The sequence below is a fragment of the Apis florea genome, unplaced genomic scaffold, assembly GCF_048593485.1.
Source record: "Apis florea isolate Af1SG1 unplaced genomic scaffold, ASM4859348v1 contig_2293_pilon, whole genome shotgun sequence".
NCBI classification, from domain to species: Eukaryota; Metazoa; Arthropoda; class Insecta; order Hymenoptera; family Apidae; genus Apis; species Apis florea.
Window position 1 is genome coordinate 4,349,851 of NW_028256554.1, and position 25,764 is coordinate 4,375,614.

A 25,764-nucleotide genomic window follows, 5' to 3' on the forward strand; every position below is an offset into this window, starting at 1 on the left:
GCTCTAACCATTGTTATAAATCTTTCTTTGGAACGTCTCGCGAATCTGTAGAAAACCATAAATCAAAAAGATTGAGATCCGAAACTCGTCAAGGCCAATTAATTAGATCTCTTCGTTTCCTATTCGTGTCTTCTTAAAAACGACGTTCGAATATGTTATAAACGCAAATGATAGATATCACCGATTAAAAATTCATTTTGGGGGGGGGGAAAAATTAATAATATCATTATCGGAAAGATAATTCTTCTATTTCCAATATCGCGAATTTTTCTTCGATATAAAAGTGGGATACGAAAATATAAGAGGAAAGTTAACAATTCTGGGATCAAATGCGAAACGAATATATACAATTAAAACAATTATTGTGCGCGTAGCTTTGAAAAAGAAATCGATCGAAGGGTTTTCGTTTGTATTTCCGAAATAATAATGTTTGGCGTAATTAAATATTAAACAACGACGTCCATTTGTACAATGAGAAATCGTACAAAAGGGTTTCGCGTACAATAAAATTTGGCAAAAAAAAAAAAATAATACTTTTACATCGACATTTTATTTTTAATTTCGTTTTGTTTTCTTTAAACAATTGTAAATCCAACCAGGATCAGAGACAGAGGTGTGTTGCTTCGAATCACAAAGGAGCGACAAATTTCCATTCTTATTAATAATTTTCAATTTCTCCCCTTCCGTAATTAAACGTCTTCTCGTACATCAAGATATTCATTTCAGTCTTGCAACAGCAGCAGCAGCAGCACTTAAGCGCTTTCCTGCGTCTGACATAGACTTGCTTACACATACTCTTCATCCCGGCTTTCCGTCAGTATTGCTTCCACTAATTATCATATTAAAAATTACTCCAAGCAATTTCCACCACGATCTCGTTCATTCGTGCGTTGTTCTCCGGTTAATCATTCAACACCCCATAAATTACGCTACTCTTTTAAAAGCTTCTTAGGTTTGTTAACGGACTTGATCCATGTTTAATGGGCAATTTGATGGCAACCGTTAAATTTCCCGTCTCTGTTTTCAAACCTGTTTGTTGTTAGCTGCTTCGGATATTCAGCGGATATACAAGGATTTTCGCAAATACAATTCTTCGTACGAGCGTAAAAAATTATTTAAAAAATTAATTTTCTTCTCCCAAAACATACAAAAGAGGAGAATCAAAGATCTATCTCTCTTTATACCACGCTCGATATTTCATTACATTTTTGAGAAAATTACGTATCAAAAAACACATTCATTGTTCGATTAATATAATAATACAATGTTCAAGTTTTTTCAAGAAATTTTCAAGAATTGTGAAAATTTAAACACCGATAGATACATTCATCGAACGTATTCGGACGAGAGGAGGGAAAAAATTGAGAAACGCTTTCGAGCGTGAAAAGAAATTTTTTTCACGAGAATCGAGATGAAAACTAATCTTCATTCTTCTCCTTATTCGGCATCCAATTTAGGAGGATGAATCGAACAATGTGCAACGTGCCGATTCAAAGTGCAAGGGACATTAACTCGTGCACACTGGCTGCTCGCAGATTCATCTATTTTTTTTTTCTTTCCTTCTTTCTTTCTTTTTTTTTTTTTTTTTTATGATCTACAGATACGGGAAATGCGGCGCACGTTCGTATCCGGGATCTGCACATGACAAGCGTTTCAAATATCTGCATATATGCAGATATCGAATGAGCGATCCGCAGAAATAGAGAAAAGAAGACGATTGAGAGAGAGAGAGAGAAAGAGAGAGAGAGAAGAAAATTCCGGAAAACAAATTGTCCTTGTCTTTCGATCAGAGATTTTTGTCCCTTTTCGTTGGAAACTATTTTTTTTTTTTTGGAAATAGTAATGGAAAAATGTGGTTCGTACGATAGATAAATATTTTAAACCTAAAAATCTTGTGTATTTTCGTATTTTCTTTTTCTTTCGTCAGGTTCGAGAGGAAGATTTTCGTTTCTCGAAAATTTATCGTTTTTCGATAAACACGTGGAAGGGAGTGGATTTTTACGTATCTTAAATTCGCAAAACAAAAGTATATTTAGAAAAGAAAAAAAAAAAGTAGTAATAATTTATTTTTGGCCAATAAGAGAATGGCAAATGGAAGCAGGATTATTTTTTTTTTTTTTTTTGAAGAAAAATTCATTGCCACTTATGAAACTATTTTTCAGAACAAACAAGAAGAAGATCTTATTTGATACGGCTACATCTTCTTTCTCTAGATACGTAGATCGTGGAAGAGCGAAGGTGGCAAAAGATTTATGAGCAGAGAGAATGGTTGGTAGAATGGTGAGAGATGGAAATTAAAGTAGATATATCGTTCGCATTTTCCAACCGACAATATCAAGCAGCAGAGAAGGGATGAAAATTTATTACAAAGGCTACGTTATGTTCCTCGATACAAGTTTAACAAGAATATCTTCGCTTTAAGAATATCTCAAAAAATAATCGAAGAAGAGAAATCCGGATCGATGAAGTTCGACGGAACGCTTCGATAAATCCTCTTATATCGAGTCGGATTCGCATCGAAAACATTCGAGATGATCAGCACGGAGAAGGCTGGGTGGTAATAAAAATTTATTGGGTCGTATAATAGTGTACGTATCGCTTCTTTCGCGTCACCATGCAAAGATTGATCCGATGGATAACTTTCGATCGGCCAGAAAATTGATGAGCCGCGCGATTTTTCATCTGGCTCGCGTTTATATTTGTTTCTCGTTGCGCGTGAACAAAAAGAAAGGGAGGGAGGAGAAAAAAGAAAGGAGAGAGAGAGAGAGAGAGAGAAAAAGAGTACGAATGATCGCTACGAACTGGTTCGTGTATGAGAAAAGCTGGACGTGTCGAAAGTTTAACACCCCCTCGCTCGTTGTTCACGTGTATTAGTACCGTTGTCGTTGGCACGCCTGTCACGTTTGTAGGATTTCACTCTTCGACCACGGTGCATCCCCTTTCTGGTCTTTGCATCCGTGTCCTCGATGAATGCACGAATGAAGATGTAAAGCGAGCATGATAACGAACAAAAGAGAAAAACGTCCGTCTCCGTATTAATATTCGAATTATCGGATGACAATGCGGATCGCAAATATGTTTTCGCAGTGGAAACAAATTAATTATGTAATTAGATCATCAAAATAGGTAACATAGTTTTTGAAAAACTTCCATTGAAAGTGCAAGGGATTATAAGATTTTTAAAGTGAAATTAAATCAATTTTTACAAATTGTCGAAACTATCCTAGCGAATAATAATTAATACTTGAAATTATTCAATCCTGATCTGTGATTGTAGATTTCAAAGATTAAGTAGATTCCTAACGTTAAATGTCTATTATTGAGGTAAAAACTTGATCGTGGAATATTCAGCAGAAACAGAGTAAGCTTGTTTCTTGGATTATTACGTTTAAGTAGAAGTTAAATAATGGAATATTAAATCGGATATTTATATGGAATATATATAATGGAAGAAATTGAAAAATATATTAGAATGGACAGATAATTAAGATAGAAATGATTGATGATTAAATTTTAGCCATTTAAGTCAAACAATTGTTTTGCGTTTAATTTTTTATTTTCAACAACGAGTTAATAAATTTTTCTAGAATTTAAATTTGAATTTGAAGTTCTTCCGGGATGAATATTGATCGTTGCTATGAAAATTTCGAGAACTATTCAGTTTGAAAACCAAACTAGCACTTCCACAACTAATTTAAGTATAAACGATTTTCTTATCGTTTCAACTTTCTCGAGACTTCGAAGTTCAGAGGTTGAAGAAATGGCGAAGATAAAAAAAAAAAAAAAAAAAAAGGAATAGGTTTTGTACGAACAATCTTTACGATAATTTCGAAAAAGAAAGATTTAAAAATTTCCACGTAAGAATATTTTTAGAGTTAAACTGCGAGTATTAAAGATTTTTGCTGCGCGAGAACTTTTGTTGCGCGAATACTTCGTTGCTTTTGTTCGAAGCTGTATGAAAATAATTCTTCGTTTGCATATGGGATAAAATTTTAGCAACGATTATTTAACAAATTTAGTTTTCGTTAAAATTCTTTCACTTTTTCTTTGTGTTAAAATTGGTGAACTGAATAAATCGTTTCTTTGCAAATTGAAACCTATGTAAATATACAACATGTATGAAAGTCCGTCTGAAATTCTTTTTAATTAACGTTAAAAAAATAAAATTTCGTTTTAATAGATATTAAATATTAAAAAAACTGTTACGCATATCTAGACTTTTGAGAGAAAAGCGTTTTACAAAAACAATGTCTATTATTTTCTACATATGTATGTAAATATAAATTACTCGTATAAATTGCTAAAGGAACGATCTTGTTCACTTCTACTCAAAATTCAAATACCAAAACTTCGATGTATATTGTTTTCTACGGCAAAATCAAGTCAAAACTTTTGTTTGCATAATTTATATTTTATCAGTAGTATGAAACGTGCATACAAACACTCGTATTATACACTTGTACTTAACTAGTCAATATACAGTATAATTATTCGTGAGGAGATCTCGTTTATATCGACTTCGTCGTTTCTTCAATTTTTGAAAATAAACGTAGCCAAGAACTTCGCGAGTTCAATTCGAGATGATAAAATAATCATAGTAAAAGAAGAAGAAAACGAGGGAACAAAAGTTGTTCAATGTTTCAAGCAGATAAAATGAATCGTTACTGTAACTAATAAAAAGTATTTCAATTGTTCAATTTAAAATGATCCAGTTTTTGTTCAATTGTAATTAGAAAAATTGTAATATTAATTTGAAAAAAATTCGAACTTTTTTTTCCTGTTTGTTCTGTGATCATTCATGTTTATGTTATTTTTGAAAAAAAAAAAAAAACCTACATACTAAATTTACATTTCATTTTCTTAATATGTATATATAGAAATATTAACATACATATTTACATACCTTTGGTTTCCGCCTCACGAAAATATCATACTATCTGCAACAGAAATAAAAAAATGATATAAGATAAATATACAACGAGTAAATAAAAATATAAAAAAGCATAGTATAATATATGTAAAAAATCACATAAATATTATATTATTTACATTGTTTAAATATCCTGTTAGTAGATAATAATAATAATAATAATACTAAATTAATTTTGTTATTCATAATTGAATAAATTTTTACATATATATTTTTTATTTAATTATGTAACATAATTATTTATTTATATATAATTTAATAATTTTACAGTTATAAATTTTATCATATAATTTCATATTTAATACTTTATATTAATAAATAAAATTTCAAAATAAAATTGTAAAAGTAAAAAGTTTTAAAAAAGAGACATGTATGTAAAAAATATTTTTTTTATATTATGGAAATAATTGTTCTTTAATCATTATTTTGTGAAATAAGAATATGCATATATATGTTCTTTGATATGACATGTGTGATGTGTTGGAACATTTTTCCAATTTCATATTAAATTAAGCTACATTTACATATACAATGGAAATAAAGTAAAATTTTTAGTATCTGTAAATCTGCTATCTAAATATTTTATTATTCAAATGTTTCAATGTTCTGTTTAATGTTCTAATGTAGTAAAGAATCTATTTTATTGTTTCCTTTATCTTAGCAAAACAAATATAGATATATGCATATGTATAGTATATTTTATATATAGATATATTTATGTATTCTACAATTCTATATCTTTCTTTAAAAAAGTTTCTTACTACAATATAAAGAAAATTTTCTGTCTACTAATATTTTACACAGTACTAATTGAAAATAATTTATTAATTTTATTTTTTTTAAATAATAATAATGAAAACTTGATTCGATAAAACTCTTGATAAAAATATTTATATAAAAATCTTGAATCTTGAGTTTTAAAAGATTAAGAGTCTTTAAAGTTTTGATAAATTTTGACAATCTTGATAGATCTCTAAGGTCTTACAGATTTGAAAAGTCTTGGAAGTTTTAAAAATATTGATAGGTTTTAAAAGTTCTATGGCTACTCAATACCTTATGTACTATAAGATTATATAGCATACACCATAGGATAGTGAATATCTATCAAGTTTCCAAGACTATAAAATCATTGTATTAACATATCTAAAACTTGAAAAGCTTTCAAAATTTTTACAATTTATCAAGGCTTATAGGACTTATCTGAATTTCAAGATGCAAAATATAAAAATTTTGAAAAATTTTAAATAATGAAAAATTTGGAAATGCTTCAAAATTGAAATTCATTATTCATTATCAATTTTCAAATATAAATTTAATAAAATAATATTTCATATCAAAATATCACACAAGACAAACTCAATATATAATATAATTGCAAACAGGACGATCTCTATAATAAACAATAAGGAAAATCCAATAGTGGAGATTATTGTTTCATTTGATGAAAAGTTTATCCGACCATTCCAAAACATTAGCACAACTCTTCAGTTAATAATCTGCATACTGAGAATCGCAGTGATTACCCTAAAAGAGCCATAGAAACGTCGAGCAATCCATTTCAACCTTCTCGAGTACGAGTTTCATTCGTTTTAAAATTTTAAACAAGTTAATCTAAGTCGTACGAAGATAAAATGACGTGTTTATTTTGAAAGGATCACGACTTATTCACTACTTTGCTTTAATTTCTCGAACAAACAATATACAAATGTTTTAATATTTTAAATACTATCATGTTCTATGTAAATTAGATATTTAATAGAAATATTATTATACATTATCGTATAATATAATCTTGGATGTCTGAAGGTATTTTAATTAAAAACATAAACTCATCTAACAAGTTTAAATTATGTAGAAGAAACTCGAGAAACTGAGACTTTGCAACACTGAAATTCAGAAAGTGAAAAATAAATCGAAATTGAAATTTTGAATTGAAAAAAATTTCCAGATATCGAATATATAATGTGCAATCCAATTTAAGCGAACTCATTGCAAATTTATTTTATTTAAGATTAATTAAACAAGGAAAAATAATGAAATAAGGAAAAACAATATTCATTAAGCAGCATCCAAAGTTAAATAAAGTAAGAATTAATATTTTATCGACTTATTTCAGGCATTCATTCCTTTCAAGCTGTTTGTCGTGTCAACAACTCATGTATAATTTATGTCTTCTTATGCATAAAGTGGTAGAGTATTGAGTGCAAGCGATATGGATTCGGGGCTATTACTCTGTGGAAAGAAATGTGTTGAATATAATCGAATGAAAATTTCAATTGATGTTTTAAGAGCTTATTTCGTATTCAGAATTATTTCGAGAAGACCAATATTTTTCTCTCTATGTTTTCAAAGAACGTTGTTTTAAAAGCTTGCAAACTCAAGATTGCAATTGATCCGATGAACAGAATGAAGTAATGGTTACCTAATTCTTCCCAATTATTATCCTTTCATATTTTTATAAGCGATAATATATTTAATAATCCTTATTTTATAGAATATAATACATCATTGTATTATATTAATATAACCTATAAAAAGATGAATCGATGGCACTGATAATGACGTTATCAATTAACGTCATCCTCAACTTCGATAGAAACATATAAGTACATCATTTTAATAAGAGAGATAATTTTGAAAGTTCAATAAGCAGCGTCGAGATTTGAAGATTAACGATGGACTGGTCGATATGCTATACTCAACTTTTGCAATGTAATTGAAACTCGGTTCGAAACTGTAACAAGTAATTTGTCAGCCAAGTACGTGAATTGTATGCGTGCAGAATAGCTTACACGACACAGGTTCGTAATGATTGAAATTTACGTATTAGAACGTGAACTGCATTATTCACAGATAAACAGAACGATTCAGCATTACACTATAATAGAAATTCTACCATTTCGATTCTTTAATCTATTGAAATTTTTCGAATAAATTCATTCTAATTATATTTAATTTTAATTAATTGTTTTATCGAGCGATTACCGATTAATTAAATATATATACATGTAGCTTAGCCAATCTATATAGATCACGAAGCAATCTGGAATTTCTCTTAATTCAGAATGATCAATAATTGCATCATTCCACGTGTCGAAATATCTATTGTCAATTTCATTGGTTAAAAACAATGAACTTTAAATTAGAAACTATCGTTCAACTAAACAGTATTAAATCGACAATGTTCGATTGTCCACGCGTGTATTTGTCACACACTATTAACGTATCGACATCGATATATCAAACAATGTACCGAGAGTAGTGATATTACTATCAATGACATTATCGATCAATATTATAGTATCGAGATGTTATCGATAATTCGATTTACCGATTATATCGTCGACATCAACGTGAAATAAATTTAAGTACAAAATATATGTTACAGCTATATTAACTTCGAACGTAATGTTGTGGATTCTTGATATCTGATCTTGAAGATGAAGATTTTAAGAAATATACAAGTCCAATGTTTTTTATTTTTGAGAAAAGATATAATCGCAAACCGAATGTTTTATGATAGATTACACACGTTAAAGAATCTGAGAAATCCTCTAAAGTAATTTTAAATTCAAAAATTATTTTTTTCAACTCAAATTTGTATCTTTCAATTTTTTTCAAACGTATTATTAATAACTTCGAGAGGATTTATTATCATAATTAATTTTCTGCGTTTATTATTCAAAAGCTATAACTACGGGAAACTTAAACAGTTGGGAACATCAAGGACAAGTTGGTGGTTGGTCCAGCTTTTCGCAACATGGTCTCTGAACCACGTTAGCCCATCAAGTAGTTACTTGTCAGCTTTGCTTTGCTTGCAAACTTTGTCTACATAAGTACACGCCCGGCGAAAATTCGATTGAACTAAGTATTGGTAACTAAGTAATAGAATTGTGAAAAAAGAAATACCATGCAATTTTTCCTTCCCAGAGTATCGTGGACGTGTTTTCATGCGCCTAAATAACTTCTACAAAATATATATATATATATTTCCTGTTCTAATTTATTGAAAAATTCAGTTTCAGATGACGATTTTCTATTGTGCTTCTTCGGTTAATATTGGTTGCAAATTGTTACGATTGTTCAAGAAATGTACATTCGACAATGATTTTCGAATCTTCAGATTAAATTATATTCCAATCAATTGCCATGAAATTGATAATTTTGCGCATCGGCTGTTCTGATTGCATTTTCCTGTTCATCGATGACTGATATCGACATAGTTTACATATCACCTAATAGTACGCAGATATAGTAGTTAATGAGATAATCGATGCTGACATACTCTAATTGAATTTTGTAGAAGGCGTGTCGTACATCGCGAAAATCGTTTGAATACAGATTATTTATCAAATTTCCTTGTTATTATATACGCATAAAGTTAATTTTAACACTTTTAAAATTATATTATAACGAATAGAATTCCCTTTCAAATATATCATTAGATTATAAAACGTTAATGTTTGTTTTTAAATAGAACTTGGAATTTTAGAATTTTGAAAGAATTCTCAAAAAAAAAAATTCTCTATCGAAATATTTCAAATTATCATATATTTGATTACACACACGATTCCACGTATAATTAAAATTGTTTCTATCTTTTTAATAATTAATTCCGCTTGATAATATTTGCCTGTCACGACATGGATTTTATTTCACAATTTAAAAAAGAGGAAAAAAAGCAACAGACACGCAACACGTGAATCCACCGATGCTCATAGATCTTTCTGACGTTTACGTGTTTCTTCCTAAAAGGATCGTACGCGATACATGATCTCCGGTTTTTTTCGCCTGATAGTGAACTCGATATTTGTCGTGTAACAGTATTATTTAAACGTTCACGGCATAGACATATCAGGTGAACGAGAATTGGCTGTCAGCCAGTTCTGAAAGCCAGTCTTTCGGTACCCTTTCGATGGACGTTCGGTAGATCTCTTGGACATGTGCCATTTCATTATTTTCGCAATACCTTCGTCGATATTCCGGCACCCGGAACATTTTAGGCTTTTTTAGCGTTTCGAATGTAGGTGTGTACCGTGCATTATCGATTTTCTACGGCACTAAGCCGATTTTTCTCCTTTTTTTTTCTCTCTTTTTCTTTTTCTTTTTTTTGTGAAACATAGTTTATGAGATTAAAGTGGAAAATTTATTTATGCTCCTTATTTATAATTTTCAAAAAATGTTATATCATATAAATGTTCTATAAAAGTGTTAAAATTTTTTTGATATTTTCCTGGAAAATATATCACGTGAAAGTAATATCAAATTTAATAAGAAAATATTATATATCGTATTATTATTATATATATATATATATATATATATATATCCGAACTTGTGATGACTTATGAAACTGCTCTATACGCAATATCCGTAAAGATCAAAGAGATACTTTGTCATCGTTTGGAGAGCTTTAAAAGATCTACTTCATTATAAGAGGAAGTACACGTGCACGTTGAATTACTCGAAGAATGTTTTGAGCAGTTGTTGCAAAGTCATTTTAACCAAGATCAAATTTTCAAAGAGTTTAAACACCTATTATAATGGTAAGTACACTTATTATTATTATTATAAGTCTTTATAATTCTTATTCAAAATTTTATTCGATCTCATGGATATTAAAAATAAATTATTAAAATTTACGAGATATGAAAATAAAAATATTATTTCATCAAGCATATATGAGTTTAAGGATTTGATTTTTACATCTAATATTACCTTACATAAAGCATTACCTTGAATAAATAACAGGCGTTTGATGCGAGTACCGAAGAAAAAAGAACTTTGGGATTTGAAAGCATTTGAAAGGTTAAGGGTTAAAGGGTATAGGTAGATTTTCTTATTTTACAAAGAATTTTTCCAAAAAACAAAAAATGTCGGTACAAAAATACGAAGCAATTAAAACGAAAAAAGAATATTTTCGTTTTATATGAATATAAAATTCATATCTCTACATGCGTGTATTGTTATTGTAAATTTTAAATTAAACTGCCAACTGTGTAGATTTTTAAAAGAAGGAATTTTTTTCAATAGACACCAAAATTAAAATTTAATGATAAATTGATTCGTTAATTTTTAATTTATCTATATGAAAAATATGGAAAAAATATGAAAAAAATGTATTTTTAATACCGATAAATTAAAAATATACATTTTTTGATACATAAACCAATAGCGTTCAAAATAGTATGAAGGAATTAATTCCATTTTCTTAATTGATATTAATAATAAAAACTTGATTGAACTATATAATTTATTAAATAACTCTTAGAAAATGATTAAAGTTCTTATGCACTTTGATTAGAATTCCAGTCCCATGTAGATTATAAAAGAAAAGATAAATTTTATCAATCAGATTATCGTCTTTACGACTTTTAATAAATACATATGAATATTTTCTAGACCTTGAAATTACAATTACAATTATTATTATTATTGTTCAATTATATAAATCTAATTAAAGTTAAAATTTTTGTTTCATTCCGATTCTATAATATGAATATAAATAAACCCTTCAAACCTATTGAAATTAAATATCTATACATAAAATATATCTTATTAGACGATCATGAAATGCGATTTTGCCTAAAATGCATAATTCATTCACACTTACACGAGTTGCTATGATCGATGCATCAACGATAAAATAAGACATATATTTGACTTTCCAACGAGAAAATCATATGTTCTGCGAATCTGCGAAGATTAGATTCTAAAGAACGTCGGATATCGGATCGATCCATTTCCTGATCGCTGGTCAGACGTCGACTATGGAAATTCGTTACTCGCGATGAGAAATATCTCTGCCTCTATAACTCTTTGGTAAAGTTTGTAATTCACAATTACTAATAATTTTGCTTTTTCTCGGCACAATTATTTAAATATTTTCGAAGAAATCGAAGATTATGGATTAATTTGATATTTGATTTTAAAAGTCAATTGATCATTTTACTGAAACTATGATTGTGATGGTGTTATCTTATAGTTATTTAATCTAACATCTTATATGATTTTAATTTTACAAATTGACAATTGAACAAATTTAACATTAGAAATGTTTAAAATGATTTCTAAATAGAATATATAATTTTATTATATTTTTAAAAAGTATTAAATACTTTTCTTTTATTTTCATTTCAAATTTTGTGTATTATAAATTTCAGAGAAAATATTTTAAGATTTTCAAAGAATTTTGACATTAAAGAAATTGAAAAATCTTACATCTATCAAATTTTCAAGAAATATTTTCGTTATATGAGTGTTAATTTTTAAATTTTAATTTAAAAATTTTTCAATTTCTCAAAATTCTTGATTTATTTTTTTTTCTTTTTTTTTTTTGGTAATTCTAGATATGTTTGATTCTTTTTGTTGAAACTTCGTTCGAAAATTATATTTCCTCGAAAAATTTCAGAAAGAAAGAAATATCGACATCTTCGAAAACTTGAGTTTCAAATTCTTTGGTTACAAGATTTTCCATTTAGGATGAAAGAATCATGTATCCAAAATACGAGAAATACGAAGAAGTAAAACAACAAAATATTAGCTTTTTTTTTAGATTTCTATTTTGATCTATCCCTCAGGTTTCAATTCAGTTCCCAAGTTCAATAAAATTATATTTTCCTTCGTTTGCGAATTTCCAGGATGATAGTACGGAATACATTACGCGACACATGTTCGCTAAAAAGAAACAGAATAAAAAACGATGGAATCCTATTTGAAATTTTCACCTTTGAACTTCATTACATTACGAATAATTCTTTTTCCGTTTTTCTATCATTTCTCTGACTTGTATGATTGCGAACTTAAAGATATAGGAAAGCAAGCATAATTTATGGATCAAGTAAAAAAAATAAAGAAACTAATTTAAAAAATAGATAATAATTATGTATATGAAAAGTTGAAAAGAATTCATTTTGAAAAATTGATAATAAAAATAAGTTTTCCAATCTCCGCTATATTGATACGAATATATTTGATACAAACCTTTTAATTTACTTTGACATTTATCTTATAATGATTTCCCCCTTATATATGGCAGAAACTATACGTAAACGTGTGTACGACCTCAAGCTGTTATTCTATTATACATCTGTTACTTATAGAACAACATTATTATCGGAATTTTTGAAATTCCGCGGAAGATTTTGAAACGCGGTGAATCATTGATGATCTTTGCTTTCTACCATCTTCCGTTCTATCTTTCGCTCTCTTGCAATATGAATAATAATATTCGCACACTTGCCCATCATTCGAATGCATAACGAGTCAAATTAGAATATTTATGATGCACTGAGATAATATAATTTTGATTTCCCTATAGACTAGTTTCATATGACATTTAAATCGATATTAATTTTAAAAACATGTATGAGAAGCTCGAATAGGCATACGAGTTACAGAAAATTACGTTTATCGTGAATAGCATAACTTGATTTAGAAAAATATTTATATATTTAATTGATAATTTAATTGATATAATATTTCAAAGTAATTGTTATATGCATTTTAGAATTATTATAATTTTTATGATAAGAAATTACCGATAAGAAATTTATTAAGATAAATTATTAATTCTATTTTAAAAATTCAATTTAATTTTGTTATATTTCGTGATATTATAATATTGTATCTATTTATTGCTAAAATAAAAGAAAAATTTCGAAATGTTTATTTTTTTTTCGCTATATAGATTCTTATTTTTCCTTAGAATAAAGTATTTATTCTACAAACAAACACATAAATATATTATTTGAAGTCGTAGAATAATACGTCGTAGAATTAATTTATTCACGAAACAAACAAAATCAAGATCACTAACCTATATAATCATTTCATCGATTCTTTACTCCATTCTCCATTTCAACGATCCTTTTCGTAATACCATTCGTCCATCCAAAGAGAAAAGAAGATTCAATTTACATGGATAATTGCATAACTTAATATTTCGTTACACACAACCATGTGTGTTTGTTAGGTGCGAAGTTGCCATCTGAGATATCCCGTATTCGTTTCTCGTTTCAGGTTAGGACGGCGCGACATGGAATATTTATGGTGTTCCGAGTCACGACGGCAGTCTTCGTCGTTTGCCAGAAGGACACGGTGCGGCGCCACCATGAATATTTAGAAAATTAAATCGGCCAACTTCATCATCCTCCTTCCTTTCCTCATTCGTCAGTTGTGCTAAACTTTCAAGTAATCGCAACTTTGTTTTAATAGATCGTTAAAAGCGAGGAATTATACCGTTCGCGATGAACAACCTGGTTTCGATCGGTCATCACCGTCTCCTCGAGAACTTCAACGTTGTATAATAAAGAGATCTTTTCTGAGTTTGCGAAGCTTGGTCGGAATTGAGGAAATTCGAAGATAAGAAGAGTTTCGAGAATGTATATTCGATTGATTCTTGACCGCTTGTCGCAGAATAATTTGTATCGAGAGTTTGTATTGTGCCATGTGCATTTATGCGATCGAATATTCGAAGAGGAAATCAAAGAAGTTGTAAATTTAGCTGATATCGAGTTTCGATCGATGGTTTTGATTTAGATTGAATGGGAGAAAATAACTTCACCTAGAAATATAATTATTCGATTTAGTTCTCGTTCTGAAATTGATTGAGAGAATAAAACGTTTTGCCTGGAAATATAATTATGTGATTTAATAAGAGAAGGTAACTTTTTTAAATTAATATTGTGACTAATCTTGTACGTTTGAACTAATCATGAAAAAAATTTTAGAGCAAGAGTCATTTTCTTATGTAATGTACATTGCAAAATATTTATTAAATAAATAGATTGTATGTTGTTTGTTAATTTCAAATTTTATTTAAAAAATTCGAACAAAAAGATGTTGACTTCTAAAATAAATTTCATAGAAATAAAAATATTTTAAAAATAAAATCGTTCGTGAAAAGTCTTTCAATATAAATATGAAACAATTAACAGTGAAAACAGAAAAATTTAAATAAATTGAAAATTTATAAAATGACGTTCACGTGTAATAAACGATTTTGAAATGGAATTCGAACAACGAAAAATTTTAATTTTTTTAGAATTACTAAATAACATATTTTCTATATACTAAATTCCATCAAAACTAATAGAAAATAAATTATTCCATGTAGATATTTTTTTCTCTGAATTCTAGACACAATATAGAACAATTATTGCGGTATTGACTTTAATCAATGCAAGGATGCAAGATATAAAATGTAAATAAAGCATTCTGCACTCATTAACTTTCATTAAAAATAATTTTTTTTTATAATATTTTTTCTATCAAAACAGGTCATGTAATGAAACACATTATTGATTTTAATTGAAACGAAATGCAAGATAAAACTTTCCTTTATAAGTGAATTTTAAAATTTAATAACAGCAATATATAGCGTAACTTAAAAAGAAATTAATCGAACTTTTGATTCTAATTTTTTAAAGAAACAAAATTTTAATATCGTAATATATAAAATGTTTCATTGAACCAGGAATAATAACAGCTCTTTATTGCCTAGGTCACGCCATCGATATATTTTGCAACTACTTGTTGCTCCCCAACGAAGTGGCTGTCATTAATGTTGTACAATAGGTAATACCATAATACATCGTTATACCATAAAGGTAAAGGTTAAACAATTGCATTGTAATGCAATTATAAGCATAGTTACCATAAAGAGATTAATAAATTCGTCGAGAGACGAATTTATTTCAGAAAATTTGTTGTTGTTTAATAAAAAGATACACATATCAAATTATAAAGATCTTTGAATAATCTTTATTTGCATTATTTGAATAATCTTTGTTTCAAAATAAACCTTTACTTTTTTCAATTAATAAATAATTTTTAAAAAAGGAATATTGATAATGAAAAATAGCGAAAGTTTCCTTTTAGTATACGCATTTTAAAAATTTTCCAATTATTTCAGAAACGACAACAATTTTTATCTCATATAAATCAAGATGTAACTAGTTTATTTATTGCTTTTGCTTTCATGAAAATTGAAGATTTCAAAGAACTATTTTGTAATACTACTCGTCCATCAACTAAAACATCCTGAACTTATCTAAAGATTGGTTAAAAAATGGTCAAATCAAGCGGAAAGGAGATGCACGCATTGCTTTTGCGAAATGATCTTCGCATCCTTTTTCTTCTATAAACGAGGTAATATAATATAATATATAATACAAAAAAAATTCGAACATTTTTGTTAGCATTTTCCTAATAATTTTTAAAATTGTTATAAATATTATATTGTTGTAAACATTTGAGATTAATATATCTATATATTCAATGTAATATCACACATCTAACAAAAATTTAAAAAAGATAAGGCTAGAAATGCTTTCAAAAATGTTATGTATTTTTCAAAAAATACACTCTTAAAAACAAATATTTTCTTTCTTTTTCTTTTACACGAAATACAGTATATCTCTCTTACACAAAATAACATTGTATTTCTGTAAAATGCAATATATCTCTTTTACATAAAATAACATTATAGTTCTATAAAACATATTTCTTTTACGCGAAATAAATATTGAAATAAATATTGAAATAAATATTGGAAAACAGACACACGAAATATTTCGTTCAAAATGTCGCACGGACGAAATTGCGTCGCGAAATATCACGTCCGCAGATGCGTAGGGGTTAACCGTGATAACTCGTTTTGGTTTTCTGATTGAGTTATTCCAACATAGAATGCCTGGTTCCACCAGAAAAATGGGCAACGAGATGTTTGGTGGAGAAAAATAAGAAAAATAATATGTTTCTATGTGCATGTATATTACACTCATACGTATATAACCGTCTGTTTAAACGCTTCATATGTCATTGTGTACATATTACATTGCACTTTCGAAAACAATTTTGTTGTCTTATTAAAGTCGACAAAGTGGATATTATATAGGATTATTATTTTAGGATTCATAGATTAATCGTGTTTCATTTATTTGAAATATTTATATGTACAAAATTAGTAAATTTGTACAAGTAAAAGACAAACCATTATTACCGTAAAAAATAGTAATAAATTAATCAAAGTAGTAAAAAAAAAATAAATAAAATTGGGTTATTATTGATTTTGGTCTTCTTATTATTTATTTAATGAAACGTAAACTTTTCTTTTAATTAAATAAAATACATAATTAAAATTATGCCTGTGTATCTATTGAAACAATTTGTTTACTTTAATATATTTAATGTTAATATATTTCTTACGAATAATGTAATTCCATTATTTTTCATTTTTCTTCAAATATACCTAAATATTATTTACACTTGCCGTATCGTCATCAATATGCAAAAGCAAGCAATATCTTATTGCCATACAAAACAAACAGAAGCTAATTCAAACGAGCTAAAAACGGAATAAAAATTCCTTTCCTTCCGTAGATCATGTAGGATGGACACACACAGAGCCTGACAATATTAATTTTCGCTAATTTAAAAAAGAGCTTAATATTCAACTATTTCATTCTCCTTAAAGGTATACAATAACAAGCTCGTTACCCGTTATTCGTAAAATAGCAGCGAATTCGAATAAATTTCAAAGAATTCCATAAAAAGTAGGGAAAAAATTACGGACGATACCAAAGAATTTGAAATACGAAATGAATGTGACGGAAAATTTATGACTCGATTTATCTGTTGTTTTAATGGCAATAATTTAACGAGTGGGGGAAAAAAAAATAGTCACGATGCGACAGCGTTAATCCCTTGATTTATCCAATCTAACGATTTATTAATCGATATATTGGATTTTATTAATCGAATATAAAAATAATGGCCCGAGTACTTCCGGCCGTTTAAATATTCATGTTTTAATTAATGTATCGAATCACGGTATATCGTGTTATACGAGCGAAATATCGAACGAAATGGGCGTGTATGAACATTGGTGAGGATTAAAAGAAAGGATTTTGACGCGTTATTTCGTTGAAGTTGATACGTAATGGAACGATAAATGGAAACGCATAGAGATGAAGACGCATATTTATTTATTTATAACATAACGTTGCCATTTTAGGTGGAAACTTCTCTTGAAACTTTGTACGCTTATGTTCAGAAACTTTTATATCATCCATATGTATATTTTTAATTATAGATACATACATGCATGCTTTAACTATAGATATCTATGGAATAAAATATCTATAAAACTTTTCTTGTCATTTAGTAACACATTGTCCAAGGTAAATGCATTAATATATATTATGAGAATTATATTTTTCGTTTAAATCGAAATTGTCATAAAGTAAATAAATTAAAATACCGCGAGCGCTTCCTGAAAACGTTTTAATTCACTAAAACCTCTATTTCAAATGCTTTTCTTGGTAAAAGTATTGCGTGTCCCTAGTCCATAATTTCTTCCTTAGGGAAGTGTTATTAACGAAATTACAAACTAGTTCACATGCGTGCCTGAATACAATGGTATGAAAATAAGGTCAGAAGAAAAGCTTTAGTTTTAATTAAAAAGTGAATTGCCACGTGTCATAAAATTAAAATCACCGCCTTTGTGGGAAAAGATATATTCATTGTGACAAAAAGTTGGTTGAAATTTTTCGTGAGTGGTCATAAGAGAGAAATACTTAAAGTGCATTTACCCACTATTTAATAAGAAAGCTATGCTATGTGTACGAAAATTTAACATTATTTAACATTGCATATATAACTTTAATTAAGAATTGACATTGTGCAAATCAAGGAATCATTGCATTTAACAATTGCAATTTATTCCATTCACAATTCGTTAAAAGATAATGAAAATAATGAACCTTTCTAATTCCTAAACAAAAATAATTTGCATCGTTTAAAATTTTATATAGATTACGTTTGATTTAATTTGTTGTAATGGAAAAAGAAAAGAAGGAAAAAAAAAAAAATAAAATAGGTTAGAACGAGTTAAATCAGCTTAAGATTTCCACTTTATGCAAATTTTAGGGAAGAGTCAAAAATTCGTTCGCGTGTTAATGCATTTTATGCGTCGAAACGTGTTAATCATTGGCGCGATAAAATAGGCGGATAATCTTGATCTCTTAATTGTGATTTTCTTTTTAATCCCTTTATAAAGTCACTGTAGATTCATTCTCATAATTAAAACACTTTGCAAATATATATTTCCACCGTTATCTTCCAACTCACGTGAATTACAAATCTTATCGGACGATAAATACTGATAACAAGAAGAGTTAGAGAGTTTAAAAGAGTATTTAATATACGAGATAAAATATCGTTTAAACTTTTTCTTAATGTTCATTCGTGTAATAAATATTTATGAAAAATACGAAATACACGTTTTTCGCAATAATAGAATGGAAAAAAAAAATGGAAATTAGAGAGAGAGAGAGAAATTAACAAGCTTTTGCTTTTTTCCATGAAAAATTCTATGTCAAAGGGAAGAAGAAGAGAATTGGTGTACCTTTTTTTTTTTTTTTTTTTTTTTTTTTTCATTTTCGTTTCGATAAAGAATAACTTCCCCTATGTATATACGTATTTTCTGTGCAAGGTAGATATAACACGCGATTAAAGATTGAAAGCCGGGATCAAAGATATCGAGTGAAATACGCGAATTTGACGGCATCGTGCCTGAATATACGAAAACAAAGGCTTCTTTCTATTACCTCTTGCTTTTTCTCTTTCCTTATATCATTCGACACCTACTCTTCGCGAGAGCCTAAGAAAATTGAAATCAATATTACAGAATGCTCGCACGACTTTCGAAAATGTGTAAAATTTCACGAAGAAATTGCGGGGAGAAAGGAAATAAATCAGATTGTGCGTGTCGCTTTCTATTTAATTCATTTAATATTACTAGTTAAAATCATTTATTTGAGTGGAATTTATATATTCTGATAATTTATTAATTCGTTAAATTATTTATCATTAACAAAAAGATTTTATGATTATATATTATTATTAATGATCGAACGTGAATTTACTATGGATAATATTCCATAACGATATAACGGTTACGTGGCATGTATTGTATGCCTGTTATCGATATAATATAATAATCATGTGGACATAATGTAATATATATCATCGATCTTTATTATAAAACATCATGGAAAATTTTAAGCGTAGCAACGAATAAAAGAAAAAAATAACAAACAAAAGGATAAATAATTGTTTCGAATAAAGTAGCAAAAATAAATTTATTTAAAGATAAAATTATTTTCGAAATAAATCTTACTCGCGAAATAAATTATATGAACGAAAGTTTATTTCGATAAAGTTTCTAACCCAATTCTCTACCCTGTTTATTGTTCCTCTAATGCGTAACGTATTCGAGGAAGATACTAAAAATATTTACAATGTGTTGGAGAGAAATTTAGGAATTCAGAGAAAAAAACACGATAAAAGTAGATTTAAAGGATTCATTAATATTCCACCGCTACTCGGTTAATGCGATCATCGATTTAAATATCGCGGCAAAAATGTCTTCGACTCTATTGACTTTCAAGATGTTACATCCTCGTGTATAGAATTGGACAATACTCGAGGGCGGACTTGAATCGAACTTGGACAATGAGATAGTTCGCATACAATAGTATCACGTTACCGCGAAAATCGAATTTCTCTCTTGTAGACTTATACACTGTTCATCGTGCCCCACGACTTCATCAGCTTATTTCTAGATAATTAGAGCGAAATCTTCTTCTGATTCTCTTTGTTCGACGAAACAGGTATAAAAAAATATTGCTTTTCGATATATTCGATATACTTTTATGCCAACGAGTTAGAACAAAGTTTTTTCGTTTTTTTCTTTTTTTTTTTTTTTTTTAGAAATTATTAAATTGACGATTTCAACAATAAAATTCTTCGAATATCGAAATCGTAGATACGAAAAATAATAACTCGATTGAATTTGAAAATCTTTCGAAAAGAATTTTTAATTTTCGTACAAATAAACTTTTAATTCTTTGGAAAATACGTGTTTTATCCGTATTGATAAAGCATTAGCTGCTTACGAGGTAATTACAAACTTTGTATAATATCTGTACATGTAGTTACATGTAATAAATTAAATGTTACGAAGAGAGTAGAGTAGCAACTTTATTCGAGCTGAGCAATTTTCAGTATTAATTGCGAAAATATAACGTACAAGTTTAATGGAAATGGTATATGAATAAATAGTTTGTATATTATAATTCTATAATCCTGAACGAACATGAATAAAAATTTAACGTTAATAATGAATAGAGATTGTTAATTTAATTGCTTCTTTATTTACGAGATAATGGTGATATACTAATAGTGATTTTTAATAATGACTACTAGAAATATCGATAAAATTACAAGTTGATTTGGAGTTATATCTCGGATCGAAAAATTTGTACTTATTTTAAATAAAATGAAATGGAAATTTTCAAGCGTTTTCAAGCGTTAGAAGAAATTTTTATATTAAGAAATTCGAACAAATAAAAACAAAAAAAACTGACTCAAGGGATAATCAATTCCCTTTACACCTAGCGCGAAGTAATAAAAACTTTAATTCCACTCTAAATTAGCTTCATTTGCATACCTGATCTTAATTAAAATACAAAAAATACGATGAAGCTGAATCAACGTTGTGAGATAAAATATTATAGCAACGATTATAGAAACAATAAACATTCCTATTATAAATATATATACACTTAGTTGTTTATATGTGAAAAATTTTAAAAATATTATACAATTTCCAAAAAAAAATATCTTTATCAAACTTGTTTGCTTTCAAACGCAATAAAAATTTATGAAGAAAACGATTTATGAAGAAATGTTTCCAATTTCTATCGTTACTTACAGCATAGAAATTTCAAGAAGATAGAGAGCAGATTTAAGAGCATTGTAAATAAAATCGAAAGCAAACTTGATAGATTGATAAAAGAAAGGAAGAGGAGAAGGAGCCTTTCGGACAAACGATCAAAGATTGAAAGAAGAGAAAAAAAAAAACAAACATAGATGGTTAAGGAACGAGTTTACAACGACATATACCCACCTGATATCGTTCCAATCTCGAGGTGCACGTCGCCGAGATTTGGTCCCTATTTTCCAAAGACTTTTCACGCAACGCAAAAACAGCCAGCTAAGATCGGTTGTTCGGCAAAGGTCCTAGCATTTGCTTGGACGGTGATTCACCCTTTATTATCACGGGTTTGGGGGCGAAAACGAGCGTATTCATTCCGTTGGTTCTCGTTACTCCATCGCTCGAGATGAGATTCCACCACCCCCTTCCCCCCAGAAAACAATCCGGCGGCAATTACCGGCAATTATTCGTGCACCGAGAAGCCCAACCTCTCGGTGTTATCCGTCGAATTAACGCGAGACAGGCCGCGCGTTGCGTGAACGTCGAAAAGTCACTTGGAGTGTGGGGGCCGTGCAATAGGGGTGAGATATAATCGGGGAGGTTAGGTTGAAGTAAACGAAGAAGAAGATCCTTTCTTTTATTTTGTATGTATTCGGAGACAATGTGCAAAAGAACATAAACTAACACACCAATGGTCACGTGAACAACACTCTTTTTCTTTTTCTTTTTTTCTTTTTTCTTTTTTTTTTTTTTTTTTTTTTTTTGTTTTGTTTCTACTCACTCTTGGGCCAAGAACACTTAACGACTCCTGCTCGAGGATTCGCTCTCGACTTTCGCGATCTCTGTTGTTGTTTATAGTTCGTTCGGATCATACGTGTCTCGCGGAACGCGAACTATAGCAGTGGGCACGATCACGCGCGAAACATCGAGGAGAGTAGCACGGAGGGATACGCATGGAATGGAAAGACTGAGCGAGAGCCAATAACGTCAGAGGAAGAGAGAAAAAGAAAGAGAGAGAGACGGACAGAGAAAGAAAGACAGAGAGAAAGGGAAAGAAAGAGAGAGAGAAGAAAGGAGAAGAATAGAGAGCGAGATACAGAAAGAGAGGAGCGAATATGGAGGAGGTGGAGACAGAACGCGAGAAGGACAGATAGAGAGAAAGAGAGAAGAATAGGGGTATACGAGAGGAGGCCGGTCAAAGTATATACGACCGACAAGGAGGGAGAACGATGTTCTCGGTGCAGACGCACTCGCGGTCTGGTATATACGTAAACGCACAGAAAATCGACGTGCACGCGACGGCGGTCGCGACGATACTGCGCCCTATCGGGCGGCCCTGCGCAAATATAATACCACCCCTCTCTCCTACAGTCCGGCCACACTGTTCTCCTCACCGCCACTGCCACCACCAAACCAAACTCAACCCTCTACCGACGATCGGTTTCTCTTCCTACCCTTTTATCTGCCATCCTCCTTCATCCCCTTCACTCCACCAATCCCTCTCGCCCATCTCACCCTACCCGCCTCCATTTTCCATCCCTTCCCTCTCCTTCCCCTCGCCTTCGTCATCCTCTTCTCTTCTCTCACCCTGTTATCCCGCTTCTTCTTCCTTTTTTTTTTCCTCTCTACCCTTTTTTTTCCCTCCCTCCCTCTTCTCTCTCTCTCTCTCTTCTATTTCCACGGCGTTGGCGACCCTTGCCACGCTACCGCAGAACCTGCTACAGGGATACCCTCTTTTCTAGAGCAGGAGGGGAGGGAGAGCTTTGCTGCGAGCTTCCGGTGCACACCGATGGCTATTTCCGTTCACGCTCCAAGGACTCAAGACGACGCAGAGAGAGAGAGAGAGAGGACCGGTTGGCCAATCATGGTGGGCTAGCCACCTTGTTTCTCTATACGTACGAGGTAATCGTACGTATCGTTCACGATCGTGTATGCCGATTATGTCCAACGACCGATAAGATTCCTTCTCTCCCTGGACTCGCTATTTCCAGCCTCCCTTTGTGCCGCGATTCCGATGGACGCGACCACTCATCCTGATTTATTCGATATATTCACACCGATACGCACTGTGAGCCGTAACCTAAGCGTGCAACGATCCACGCGGCTCGTTACAGGCCTGAGCGAACCGGTGCGTCAGTCTTTTATAATTACCTTTACCTTTGCCCAGCCTCCTAGATTTTCGAAGTTTATTTGCGCGGATCAAATGCGCGAACGTTCATTATAAATATATATCGCGTATCGATAATGTGTTCTTTTTCCTTTTTTCTTTTTTTTTTTTTCGCTTCGTACTTTTGTCCGATCTTGCGTGTTACGCGTTCTCGTTGTGAATCGTAGAGGAAGAAACGTCGTCGTGCAAGAAACGTGCTGTCATTTTTTTTTTTTTTTTTTTTAATAATTTGTGTTAATAAGAAAATAAATCTAAAAGAAAATTTGGTATTGTTAATTCGGAGAAGAACGAAGGAACCATTTCGTTCAGTATTTGTGTTTTTAGAATGAATAATTTTGATGATAGAATTTCAATGATAAAATTAGATGGTCTGTATGTACGATTGTTAATTAATAATTGATATAATTTCGGAGAAATGGTGACATTTCTATTCTTTCAGTTTTTTTTTTTATAAAAAAGGTGTGGAATAAAATAATTATAAATACAAATCAGATTAATATGATTTTTTTTTTTTATGATTAATCACGAGAAATTTGCGAAATTTATACTGTTTAATACAATTGGTATCGATTTATAATATCGGATAAATATTTTTATTTTATTTTCTCATTAACTATTATATCGTTTTATATAGACGTTGCAGTCGAATAGAAATTCAGAAAGATGATATTCTATTCAAGATGGTGTGAAGTAAAGTAAACGTTTCGAAACTACTTGTACAAATATTTTGATATTGATATGATTACAATTGATAGTTTATATTGATCTTGAGCAATAATGTTAAAATGATAACTTTGAAAATGTGTACAGAAATGAAAAGAAATTGATTTGTTAAAATTATTTTATTACGATTTATTACGAGTAATTTTAATTTATAATTTTTTTGTTCGTTAAAAAATAGATTTTACTTGATTCAATTTGTGCAGATGAATATTTATAACATTTTCAAATATATTAATATCGTTAAAAAAAATTTACAAAAAAGTTATTATCATTGATATGTTACTTTAATAGAGATAAAATATTTTTGTCCTTGCACTTGCATATTTCGTTGAATTAAACGAACCTCCAAAACAGATGTCATAGATATGGTAGGTAGCGGAAATAGATCGAACCATTTCATAAATAGTTAACGGCGTTCAATCCACAGGAAGCTCTGAGGAAAGGCGTATTCGTTAGCGGTTAAAATATAATGATTTCGTTAGTGATATTAAATGTAGTTGTAAACTGGATGAAACATTAAGCAATTTTGCGTGATAAATTTATACAAAATAATTTTTAAACTTTTAAATTAATTTTTATCGATATTTATTTGAAGGAAGATAGAGATATAAATAACATCAAATTTCATGAAATGAATTGTTAATATACGCATGTAATGAACACAATAATTTTTAAACAAATATAATTATCATAAGGATTTTAGATTTATTTATTAAATATATAATTAATAATGACAATATTAGTACAAATTTGAGACAGATTTGATCTAGATATATTAACTGCACATTAAATTCATACGTGCAAATGTAACAACTTTTAAGTAAGTTATTAGTTTCTCAACCTTGAAAGTGTGTATAATTTTATATTATAACAAGAATTTATCATATGTCTGAAGTTGAAATTCATATCACGTTATGAAAATTTAATTTATTTCCAATTTTCAATTTCAAATAAGATGTAATTATTGGAAATTAAATTTATTTATAGAATTTTTATCATTTATACCAACAAAGTTATTATTATTATTTGTACTAACAATTTAACAAAATTAATATTTCAACGAATGCCATTATTTTTACAATTAGATTTTATATAGTCGATAATAAGATAATTAAAGAAATTTTACGTGTGTACAATTTCTCGAGAATATTTATCCAATGC

General features: G+C 29.5%; 1 protein-coding gene and 1 long non-coding RNA gene across 2 annotated transcripts in view; one reads left to right on the top strand and one right to left on the bottom strand.

Moving 5' to 3' along the window:
• LOC100870548 (1-phosphatidylinositol 4,5-bisphosphate phosphodiesterase epsilon-1) overlaps positions 1-22,476 on the bottom strand; it is a 96,706-nt gene extending 74,230 nt beyond the window's left edge. Inside the window, exons 1-2 of the mRNA XM_086904050.1 lie at positions 21,906-22,476; positions 4,904-4,937 (exon numbers count right to left, since the gene is read on the bottom strand). The gene's annotated coding sequence lies outside the window, so the exon portion shown is untranslated. The remainder of the gene's footprint in view (positions 1-4,903; positions 4,938-21,905) is intronic.
• On the top strand, positions 14,076-16,413 carry LOC147658257 (uncharacterized). The gene is made up of 3 exons (XR_015290912.1): positions 14,076-14,594; positions 15,435-15,508; positions 15,846-16,413. It is a non-coding gene; the product is annotated as an uncharacterized LOC147658257 (long non-coding RNA).
• Positions 22,477-25,764: the final 3,288 nt, after the last annotated feature.